The sequence below is a fragment of the Triticum aestivum genome, chromosome 2D (genome assembly GCF_018294505.1).
Source record: "Triticum aestivum cultivar Chinese Spring chromosome 2D, IWGSC CS RefSeq v2.1, whole genome shotgun sequence".
Taxonomy (NCBI): domain Eukaryota; kingdom Viridiplantae; phylum Streptophyta; class Magnoliopsida; order Poales; family Poaceae; genus Triticum; species Triticum aestivum.
The window spans coordinates 432,222,288-432,235,251 of record NC_057799.1 but is presented as its reverse complement, the minus strand read 5'-3'; positions in this window follow the sequence as shown (position 1 = coordinate 432,235,251).

Below are 12,964 nucleotides of genomic sequence, written 5' to 3'. Positions count from 1 at the left end.
CAAGCGCGATTGCAACAATATGGATACGCTGATGGCGGCTCTGGTCAAGTATGCCGACTCTGATAGTACCAAGGATCCCGCGTCTGATGAGGAAAAGACAGGGAAGGGAAAGAAGAATGGCAACGGCAAGGGCCCTCGGCATAACCCGGCGAGTCAGGGAGGTAATAAGCGTAAGGCCGATGATGGTATGGAGTTTGTGGCCAACACCAACACGCAGGGTAACAATCACCGACGTAAGGGGAGACAGCCTCCCCGGTCTGGCGGGTCAGGCCCGACGCTTGAGCAATTGTTAAATGAGCCCTGCCCAAGGCATGGCTCTAGGGAGAAGCCGACCACTCATCTATGAAAAGACTGCACGATCATGAAAGCTTTCAAGAATTCCAACATGTTCAACGGTAACAATGGGCAGGGCGGCGGCTCAGGTGGCGGCGGCTTTCATGGCCCGGGCGGCGGTTCAAATTCCAATTTTCAGAATTCTCAAGGTGGTTTTAACCAGCAATCTGGCCAGGGTAATCAGCAGCAGCAGCAGGGGGGTTACCAGACCCATCCAAAGCAGCTCAACAGTGGACAGTATCATGTATTTACTACCAGTTTGTGCAAGCGAGACCAGAAGCTTCATAAGAGGGCTGTAAACGCGGTTGAGCCGGCAGTTCCACGTTACTTGCGATGGTCTGAGCAGCCGATTGTATGGAGTAGGGAAGATCACCCTCCCCGGGTTGATAATCCAGGTCACCTGGCCTTGGTGGTGGCTCCTCAAGTTGGTGGGTATAAATTCACTAAGGTACTCATGGACGGAGGCAGTAGCATCAACATCCTCTATTATGAGACCTTCCGTCGTATGGGATTAACTGATAAAAACCTCAACCAGTCCAACATTGTTTTCCATGGTGTGGTGCCCGGTAAGTCGGCGTATCCAGTTGGTAAGATCGAGCTGGAAGTAGCCTTTAGAGATGAGTACAACTACAGGGCGGAAAAACTGACTTTTGAGGTGGTCAAAATAAGAAGCCCGTACCATGCTTTATTTGGGCGGGCGGCTTACGCCAAGTTCATGGCACGGCCGTGTGATGTATATTTGCAGCTCAAGATGCCGGGTCACAATGGGACCATTATGGCTCATGGCAGCCGAAAGATAGCCTTGGAGTGCGAGGAAGGTGACGCTGCTTACGCTGAAACTGTTTGTGCGACAGAGGAATTAAAGTTTTACAAGGATAATGTTGACCCGGCAGATATGACATCTTTGAAAAAGCCGACCATGGAGCATGAGCCGGTAATGAAATTTAAGTCGGCCGATGAGACTAAGCTTATTGACTTTGTGCCAGGCGACTCATCCAAGCAGTTCAGCATCAGTGCCAATCTGGATCCTAAATAGGAAAGCGCGCTCATCGAGTTCATCCGTGAGAACCTGGACATTTTTGCATGGAAACCTTCTGACATGCCGGGTGTACCGAGAGAACTCGCTGAGCACACTCTCAATATTGATCCAAAATTTAAGCCAATCAAGCAATTTCTCCGGCGGTTTAATGAGGAGAGGCGGAAGGCCATTGGTGAGGAAGTAGCTCAGCTCTTGGCGGCCGGGTTCATTGTGGAAGTCTTTCATCCAGAATGGTTAGCTAACCCGGTGCTCGTACTCAAGAAGAACGGCACCTGGCGTATGTGTGTGGATTATACGGATTTAAACAAGGCTTGTCCGGCTGATTCTTTTGCTCTCCCTCGTATTGATCAAATTATTGATGCTACGGCGGGTTGTGAGCGTTTGAGTTTTTTGGATGCGTACTCTGGTTACCATCAGATCAAAATGGCTGTTAAGGACCAAGAGAAGACGGCGTTCATTACTCCCTTTGGAGCCTTCTGTTATGTGTCTATGCCTTTTGGGCTCAAGAGTGCACAGGCGACTTACCAGCGTTGCGTACAGAATTGTCTTCATAATCAGATTGGGCGCAACGTTCATGCCTATGTGGACGATATTGTGGTCAAATCCAGAGAGAAGGAGACCTTGATAGATGATCTGAGAGAGACCTTTGATAATCTCCGGGTCTACAAGATGATGCTTAACCCGGCCAAGTGTGTTTTTGGTGTTCCTGCAGGCAAGCTCTTGGGTTTTCTGGTTTCTCACAGAGGCATTGAAGCTAACCCGGAGAAGATCAAGGCAATCACCTCTCTGGCTAAGCCGGCGTGCATAAATGACGTCCAGCATCTGGCGGGTCGCATCGCTGCTTTGAGTCGATTTATAAGCCGGTTGGGAGAAAAGGCCATACCACTGTATCAGATGATGAAGAAAACAGATGACTTTGTCTGGAGTGATGCTGCTAATGCTGCCTTTGAGGATTTGAAAAGACAGTTAGCTGAGCCGCCAGTCCTTGCTGCTCCTGTCGATAAGGAGCCCTTATTGTTGTATGTAGCCGCTAACACACAAGCCGTCAGTGTGGCCGTCGTGGTGGAGCGTAAGGAGGCAGGTAAGGAACATTCGGTTCAGCGGCCGGTTTACTACGTCAGCGAAGTACTCATTGAGTCCAAGCAACGGTATCCACATTGGCAGAAGCTTGTTTATGGGGTGTTCATGGCAAGCCGGAAGCTTAAGCATTATTTCCAGGGCCACCCCATCATTGTGGTTAGTTCTGCTCCTCTAGGAGATATCATCCAAAACAGAGAAGCCACCGGAAGAGTTGCTAAGTGGGCCATTGAACTTGGGCCTCATGATTTAAAGTATGTGCCACGCACTGCTATCAAATCTCAAGCATTGGTAGACTTCATCAACGACTGGACAGAACTGCAGATGCCTGAGGAGAGACCAGATAACACATACTGGACTATTCACTTCGACGGGTCCAGGCAGTTGGAGGGCTCGGGGGCTGGAGTCGTTTTAGCTTCCCCTCGAGGTGACAAATTTCGTTATGTGCTACGGTTGATGTTTCCCTATACTAACAATGCAGCTGAGTATGAGGCCTTGCTCCATGGTCTTCGGATGGCTAAGGAGATGAGCTTAAGCCGGGTGAGATGCTTTGGCGACTCGGATTTAGTGGCTCAACAGGTATCAGGCAAGTGGGATTCCAAGGACCCCCTCATGGCGGCTTATCGCCGTGAAGTTGATGCCATCGCCGGGCATTTTCAGGGTTATCAAGTGGAGCACATTGACCGCAGAAAGAACGAGGCGGCTGATGCCTTAAGCCGGCTGGGCTCTCAGCGTAAGCCGGTGCCGCCTAATACTTTCTTGGATATTCTGCATAACCCTTCTGTCAAGTTGCCTACAGAGGAAGACTTGGCTATTCCTAACCCAGAAGCACAGTTGGTGGCGGCTCTTCACGTCATCCCAGATTGGACAGTGCCATACTTGTCTTACATGACCCGGGGAGAATTGCCTGAGGATGAAACTTTGGCCAGACAAATAACCCGGCGGTCTAAGTCAATGATAACTATCAATGGCGAGCTGCATCATCGCAGTGTTACTGGGGCTTTTCAGCGTTGTGTTTCCCCTGAGGAGGGTCAAGAAATTTTACGAGAAGTTCACGAGGGGGATTGTGGCCATCATGCCGGCTCAAAATCCCTTGTGGCGAAAGCTTTTCGTCATGGTTTTTATTGGCTGACGGCTCACGCTGACGCAGAGGACTTAGTCAGTAAATGTGACGGTTGTCAGAAGTTCTCAAGACGTGCTCATGTGCCGGCTCAAGAGTTGAGGATGATTCCAATCACTTGGCCGTTTGCAGTCTGGGGGCTTGACATGGTTGGGCCTTTCAAAAGGTCCAAGGATAAGAAGACCCACCTCTTGGTGGCGGTTGACAAGTTCACAAAGTGGGTTGAGGCAAAGCCAGTTAGTAAGTGTGACGCAGCCACGGCGGTTCAGTTCATGAAAAAGGTGATATTTTGCTTTGATTTTCCACACAGCATTATAACTGACAATGGTACCAATCTGTCTAAAGGCGCCATGGAGGAATTTTGCCAACGAGAGCATATTCGGCTCGATGTTTCATCAGTAGCTCACCCCCAATCCAATGGTCAAGCTGAGAGAGCCAATCAGGAAATCTTGAAAGGCATCAAGCCCCGGCTTTTGGTCCCTTTGCAACGGACGCCGGGTTGTTGGGTGGAGGAGTTACCCTCTGTGTTATGGAGCATCAATACTACTCCTAACAGGTCTACGGGTTACACGCCTTTCTTCATGGTCTACGGAGCTGAGGCGGTTCTCCCTAGCGACATCCGTCATGACTCGCCTCGAGTGGCGGCTTATGTCGAGGCGGACAATGAGCAAGCGCGTCAAGATGCTCTTGACTTGTTGGACGAACAACGTGACATAGCAGCAACTCGCTCGGCGATTTACCAACAAGACCTGTGCTGCTATCACAGCCGCCGGGTTAAGTCCAGGACCTTTCAGGAAGGTGATTTGGTGCTCCGGCTCATCTAGGATCAAACAGATGCACACAAGCTATCCCCACCTTGGGAAGGGCCCTTTGTGGTCAGCAAGAACTTGCACAACGGGTCATACTACCTCATCGATGTTCGAGAGCACAAAGATTCACGTAAGTCGGAGGAGGAGACCCGCCGGCCGTGGAATATTGCTCATCTTCGGCCGTATTACACTTGAGCCAACGGCTCTCATAATGTACATATTTCTATAGCCATGTATATATTATGATGAATAATAAAGCAGGACCTCTGTCCTTTTTTCCCCTCCAAAGGTAAATGTGTCATTGTTATTTTCATTATGATATCACATGATCACTTGGAGGCTGATCCGGCTTATGATCGTATTCGAATCTAGCCGTTAAATATATGATCACTTGGGGGCTTCCTATTCAAACATAGGTCGTATTCGAACCAAAGAGAACATAGCTGTCGATACCCACTTGATTGGCATATTGCCGAGCTCACTGGGGAGTTTCTTGATCATATTTGAATCATAGCTCAACCCCCTTGGGAACCGACGTGGATCGTATTCGAATCAGCGTCGTTAAACAACTTTCAAGGTCATTTGGGGGCTTCCTGTTCAAACATAGGTCGTATTCGAACCAAAGAGAACATAGCTGTCGGTACCCTCTTGATCGGCAACGCCAAAGCCACTGGGGGCTATATGATCGTATTTGAATCTTAGCTTAACCCCTTTGGGACGGTTCTCTGGTCGTATTCGAATCAGAAGCCTCCAAATTTTTGCAGTCTCTTTGTTGCAAACAAGTTCTTTTGATCACATCAAAAGTGTTCAAGGGTGGTTTTTATTCCACCGGTTCAACTTTGATCAATAAACGTTGATAGCACATAATAAACATTGTATGTGCTGGTGAACCGGAGTTGAGTTCTCAACCTCATTATTCAGGTTAAGTAAACCGGAAGTATACTTGAAGGATCACAGGTATGCTGTTATGGTTATCTCAAAGATATAATCGAGAACCGGTTATGATTTTGATTCATATTCCGGGTTATATGTAAAATATATGACTCTCCATGCGGTAAGCCGCCAAGGGACTTGTGATTTGTTTTCTATGCAGGACAATTAAAGACAGCTCTTTAAACATAAGGAAAACAGAGGATCAAGCATAACCCGGAAGAATATAAAGGGCAGCTTAAACAATGTTGAGCGCTACACACGTGCGCGATGGCACGACAAAATTAAGAGTTTGTCCTACTCTATTACATGACTCCCCGAGTCCAAAAGGTGAGGCATTGTTTTTTAAGACATAACCATGAGCCGCCTCAGAGATCAAAGGTGTTGTTGGGCTGAAGCTTCCGGTTCATCCCTTTCCGCTCCTCCGGCTGTTTCCATGTCCTGGAAGGTTGATGATTTCCATTCAATGCCACTCAAGGCTTCAAATTGAGCTTCATCATCAATTAACCCGGCCGGATCAACCTCAGGGGCGAAGGTATGCTTACGAGTTGGAGGAATCAGGCTGACTGCTTCATAACGAGGTGTCGGGATCCTCTGATTCTCCGCGTCATAGCCCGGTTGATATTTGGTAAGGTATGTGTCATTACCAATCAAAGTGGCCACAGGACGTATGCTCTTCACACAGGCGGCGAAGTCCTTCTGGTCAAAGGGGGTGCCATCTTCTTTCAAACTGGGATACCCAAGAGCGATGTCGGCCGGGTCTAGCTCCGGTAGAAACGCCTTGGCCCGGCTCAGAGCGTCTATGGCTCCGGCTCTTGCAGAAGCCCGTCTCAACTCTTGGAAGCGTTGAGGAAGTATGGCAAGCCGCCTGAGTACATCCGCCAGGTGAGTGGGAACTTCATTTGATAGAGCCACAACGGCTAAGGCACGTTGTGACCCGGTGTAAAGTTGCTCTACCAAGGTATAAACCGCCTTCAATTTTGTCAGCACATTTTGATTAAGATTGGAGCTCCTGGGGCCTGCATTGCAAAGTCAGGTAAGCTGATGACAATTGAGATGCTCTTTGGAAAAGATGTAAACTAACTAAACACTTATAGAGTAACTTACCAAAGATTGCGGAGACCATCTGAGAAACATGGCGTTTTAAGCCGGATAGCTCGGCGGCTGTTTCAGCAAGAGTGGCCTCCGCTTGTTCGGCCCGGCTGAGCAAAGCCGTCTTTTCGTCCGCCTAGGCTTTTCTCTCTGCTTCAAACTTCTTCTTCAGTTTCTCTTGAGCAGATACACTGAATTCAAACTTGGAGTTGGCCTTTTGGGTTTCATTTTCTTGAGTCTTCAGGCGGTTCTTTAAATCAGAGATCTCCGATTCAAATTGCTTGAAGGCGGCCTGTATAAAATTCCGGGTCACAGTTAGGGTGATTATAATGCAACATTAAGTCCCAAGCACTTTGCAAGCAAAGACACTTGGCACTTGGGGGCTAATGTATGTTGAAGAGCTCTATTTACAGTGGCGGTTCATGCAAATAAGTCCCAAGCACTTTGCAAGCAAAGGTACTTGGCACTTGGGGGCTAATGCATATTGTTGTTCAACTACTTGATTAAGACAAGGTAAGGACCGGTTCAGATATGCTGATTAAGCCGGACCTTGAGTGCTACCAGGTAAGCCGGTTTTCTCGCAGTGATTACTAAGCCGGTATTAAGTCTACAACATATTTTATCATAAGTAATAAACTTGGGGGCTGGCATGGTAAGTATAACTATGGAGTAAGAAAGAGAGTTATACCTCAGATTTTTGTTGTATTTGTTTCACCATGTCAATCTCCAGATCCCGGCTGTTGTGTACTTGATTCACATAGCCAGAGACAATATCTTCAATGCTCAGATGAGCATAATCAGTGATGTCCAACTTGGCCCGGCGGCGCTCCAGAAGTTCTTCCTTGGCAGAGCACTTGGCCAGCACGGTAGGTCGTCCCGGTTCGACGAACTCAGTCCGGGTGATCTCAACGTCCGGATCATCTGGATGAGCCGAGCTGGGGATCTCCGGGTTCTCAGAACCTTCCATAGCTTGCTCAACAGTTGGAGCAGTGGTGGCATCAGGAGATGGTACAGCCGGCGACTCATCAGCAGAGGCATCAGGAGCAGCTGTTCTGAGTTCCGGCTCAGTCAGGACCGGCTCTTCGGCCGGCTTATTTTTCTTTGCCCTTTTGCTGGGCTTCACTTGTACACTGCAAGTCAAAAGGTTAGTGCAAAAACATGAGTAAGATAAGCACAAAATAAATTGATCATCATTACCCAGGAGCGGTTTTGAAAGCCGGCAAGCTGGACTGCATTGAGTCGCCGGAGGAAGGTGAAGTTCCCTGGTAGTTTGAGTCAGAATAATTGAGTGGTTGATGAGTGACGCCCGCCAAAGGATAGAAAGAACATAAGTCGGAGATAACCTCAGTCCGGCGCTTCCTTGATGCTTCGGGTAAGCTGGAGGAGAGGTCTGCATCTTTACTGGTCCGGTCTGCCTCCGACTTTCGTGAATCTGTCGCTTCAAAAGAAATTGAGGATCTTGATAAGCTAAAGGATGTGAAAATATTACTTTCCTGGTTACTCTTCGGATTTTCTGTCTCGGCAAAGGCTCGGAGTCGGAGGAAATTATAGTTACCTCTTCAATCACCGGGTTACTCGCTCCAGTATCCTCCTGCTGATAATCAGTGTCAATAAGATGGTTAAAAAATGAGCCTAAAGAGTCAAGAGCTACCTCTGACTCGGAGGTATCGTCCAGATGAAACATATCTGAGGTGCTAGGCTTGCTTCCCTTCTTACGGGAGCGGCTTTCCTGGCAGCTTTCTTAACTTTTCTGGCTTTCTTGGCAGCTTCGTGGTCATACTTGACCTTCCAGAATTTATCATTCGCCTATAAAATACAACAAGGGTTAGTGAGTTAAGACAAAATCGTTAAAATGGAAGGTGAAGTATTCAGGTCAATGGTTTACCGCTGGAGCCGGGTTAGCCTTGCAGAAAGGGCTTAAGCCCACTCTCCCGCAATCTGCCAGGCTCTCGTTCAGAAGAGACTTGGTTGTATCATCAATGACGTCCTCAGGTAAGTCATCTGGACTGTGCCGAAGAGGATCATCCTTCCGGCCCGTGTAATCACACATCAAGCCGGGCGGCGGCTTAAAGGAATCACCCGCCGGGCAATCCAGACCCGAACCAGATCAATGCCATTTAGGCCCTTCCCTAGAAGAGCTTTGATTTTGTTGATGGTGGGAGTAAGTGGTTGACGTTCAGCTTGAGATAATTTGTCTGGCAAGGGGTGATTTGACTCCAGACGTAGGGCGCGAAAGCTGGGCAGAGGGTTCTCGTCAGCCGGAGAAGTGTCTTGGCAGTAGAACCATGTCTGGTTCCAGTCTTTCGGATGGCTTGGCGGCTCAGCATAAGGGAAGAGACAATCTCTCCGTCGTTGGATTGAGATTCCACCGAGTTCCAAGCTAGGCCCGTTGGCACATTCATTCTGGCGGTTCAGATAAAATAACTCCCTAAAGAGTAGCAAGCTGGGTTCTTCTCCGAGGTACACCTCACAGAATACTTGGAAGTTGCAGATGTTTGACACGGAATTGGGTCCGATGTCTTGAGGTCGCAGATATCAAAAATGCAGGATATCTCTAAAAAATTTGGAGCCGGGTGGAGCGAAACCCCGTTTCATGTGATCAGTGAAAATGACAACTTCCCCCTCCTTGGGACGAGGTTTCTCTTCTGACGGGTCAGGAGCACGATAGGACATGATCTTTTTCCTTGGCAGATAACCCGTCTTTACAAAATCAGCTAAGATGTTGTCAGTGACGTTGGATCTAACCCAGTTGCATGTGATGGGTGCTTTGGGAGCCTTAGGCGGCATTATGAAAGATGGAAGCCTATGACAAAATAAAATTTCCGGTTCAAATTTAAGCCGGAGGAAGATTTCAGTTCAGTATTCAAGATGGCGGTTTATGAAGGGGCCTAATGATATATGGCTAATTGTGTCAGGTTATTTAAGCCGCCGTGGATATCATGAGCAATTAAGTTATTTAACTCTATTATGAATGATCCGGAAATTTCATAAAGCATGGCCTCTTTTAAGCCGGCGATATGAGCCGCCATGGCTAACAGATGCAGTTTTCTGCCTAAGTGTTGCACAAACAAGTTTCACAGATTGCAGGGACTATTTTGGATCAAACGGTCGTCCAGAAAAGAAAAATTTCTAGACCTAAAAACTGATACAGAGAAGTTCATAAGCTCTGAATGAGGTCTTTTTGCAAGCAAAAGGGATCTGCTAGTATTGAAAATGGGTGTGAAACGACTACCGCCGAAGTTATGCACTACTCTTGGATCAAAGGAGGCCGTTGCGGAAGAACTGCGAGGGAATCGCGAGGAACCATGAAGAACACAGAAGAACTCGCAAACCTAATGCGGATCTAATATATGGGACGGCGAGGACTTACTGGTGCTGATGAGCAGCGGAGGTGCGCCGCGGTTCTCTGGTCAAGACAGGTCGATGCAGCGGCCTTGGTTGGTGCAGACGGGATGTGCGGCGGCGGCGGCGGAGCTCGGGCTCTGAGGCGTCGAGAGGAGGAAGATGATGGAAAGGGAAGAATGACGAAGACCTAAGGGCCGGGCCTACTTATAAGGGACGGCTGATAAATGGGCGCGAGAAACGAGGAGGCTGAAGACATGGTTATCCAGCTGCAGAGACGCCTCGGTTTTCGGGACAGTTATTAAGATAAGGATCCGTTGAGATACGTTGAGCAAAACGTGCATTAATGGCGGATGACGTCACGGTGGGTTACCAAGAATCCAGAAGATGACGTCACGGCGGGTTATAGCCTTTGCGCAAACAGAAGCCAGAAGATCTTTCCTTAAGGTATTGAAGATTGACATGAACCGGTTCAAATCAATCTGGGGCCTAATGTTGGGGATATAACTACTGGTGCCACCCGCCCAGGAGGAGCCGGGTTACGTTGAGACGATCATCACATGAAGCCCAGAATCAAGCTAGGAGATGGCGGTTCAGTAATGGGCTTAAGGCCCAGAGGCGGCTTAAGGCCCGTAGTGATAAACCGCCATTATGGCATGACTTGTAGTGTAAGGCAAGAGTAGTTAAGAGTCTGAGCCGGATACAGTTTATAAGCCGGCCGGGACTCTGAGAGCCGCTGGGCGTTAACCTCTCTATATAAAGGGACGACCCAGCGGCGGTTCAGGACAAGTAAGATCAGATCGATAGCCAGGCATAGCGGTTTAGCTCCCTGGTCATCGAAACCCTAGTAATTACATCTCAACTGGAGTAGGCTTTTACCTTCACCGTAAGGGGCCGAACCAGTATAACCCTCGTGTCCTTTGTCCCGTTTTAACCCCTTTAAGCTTCCTAGTTGCGATGGCTCCACGACTAAGTCCTTTCACAAGGGCATCTGCCATGACTATTCCACGACACAAGGCGAATTGTCAAGGGGGTCCCATAAATCACCCAACCGCGTAAGGAACGCAAACTCAAGGAACATAATACCGGTATGACGGAAACTAGGGCGGCAAGAGTGGAACAAAACACCAGGCATAAGGCCGAGCCTTCCACGCTTTACCAAATATATAGATGCATTAATTAAATAAGAGATATTGTGATATGACAAAAATATCCATGTTCCAACATGGAACCAACTTCAACTTCACCTACAACTAGCAACGCTATAAGAAGGGCTGAGCAAAAGCGGTAACTTAGCCAAACAACGGTTTGCTAGGAAAGGATGGTTAGAGGCTTGACATGGCAAATATGGGAGGCATGATATAGCAAGTGGTAGGTAGCGCAGCATTGCAATAGAACGAACAACTAGCAAAGCAAAGATAGAAGTGATTTCGAGGGTATGGTCATCTTGCCTGCAAGGTTCTCAGAGTTGTCGAAAGCTTGATCCTCGTAAGCGTACTCAACAGGTTCCTCATTCACGAACTCGTCTCCCGGCTCTACCCACAGCAAGAACACAAGCAATGGAACCACAATCAATCACGGGAAATGCACAAGCAACATGATGCAATACATGCATGATATGCGAGATATGATATGCGATGCGTATGCGTGCTCTGGAAGAAAAAGGATGAACAAGGCAGTAACTTGGCAAACCAGGTATGCCACTGGAAAGAAGAGATGCTTTCGGTCGAAATCGATATAAAGATCACCGGAAACGGATGCACGGTTTGCAAATTGCAAGCAAAACAAGAATGACACGATTCTGCAATTAACGGCATGATAGCACTTAGAATGCATCAAGTAACTATGCTACAGCACCCCAACATAGCAACACAGCATATGGAAGTAATCTACAGGAGATGCTTGACAAAAGATGAACGCTGAGCTATGGCTAGATCACACAATAACAGGCTCAAACAAGCATGGAAAAAGTGCAAAAGATATCAGTTTCACAGACTTAGAGAAAATACTGGACATGGCTAAAACAGCATCAGGTAGCAATGTTCAGAGCAAGAACTCAACATGCTACAGGAACTTAACATAGCAAAACAAGGCATGGCATGAATCTACTAAATGCATAGAACAAAAGTCCCTTACTGACCATGAGCCAAAAAGGGGTAGAAGATATGATAGAACCCATGTAAACATAGCAAGTTTCGTTAACAGGTTTCAGACAGCAGAAAACAGAGCATGGCATTAACAGAATTATGAAGGCATCTTGCTGAGCTTGATTCACTCACCACAAAGCAATGCATGACAAAACAAGTATACCTAAAGCACGATGGCATGTTTATGAAGCTAACCATGGCAAGAGAAAGTTCATAGCATGTATGGATCAACTACAACAACCTTGGCAACATTGAATATCATGTTAACAATCTGGCAGGAATATTTTATAGGAAAAGTAGAGCAAGATTAAGACATGCTATGGCACTCCATATTTGCAAACAGGGGCATGGATGGATATAGCACAACTATATCTACAAAACATCCTTACTGAACATACCCAAAAGAAGCATGGATCTCTCTGTAGACACATGGATACATGGCAACAAAATAACAGCAGTAACAGACTTGGCAAAATTCCAAGTCCCTGAAAACAGAAACATCACGAAGGCTAGTTTGCATGCTTGTGCTAGTCACCACATAGATCATAAAAATACATGATATACACCTCTATAAATATGGCATGGCATAGATCAAAACACCTGTAGAGCTCATGCCCATAAGATGCACACATCAAATGCAACAAAAATAACAAAACATCAAGTTCTGATAAGAAAAAGCAGTAAACAACATATAGCACTATTGCATCAGAGATTCGGGCATCAATATGGACTCAAACGAGCATGGCACAATATAAAAAAATGAGGAGCATCTCGTGACGAACATTTCGATATATCATGCACGCAAAACGGAGCAGTATGCGATGAGATATGATGCCATGAACAGAGCAACATAATGTGAAAATATTCGGGACTTGGAAGAAAAAACGGGGTCAACCTCTTTGGATCTGGATCTGAGGTTTGGCACGCGAACCGAGGACGGCCGGGGCTGCTCGCCGGAGTTGGAGGAAGGAGAGGGCGGAGCTCGACCGGAGAGGAAGGAGGAAGGCGCCGGCGGTCGGGGACGGCGCGGGTACGGCGACCGTGCGCGAGGGCGGCGCGGCGAGGGAGAGGAGGC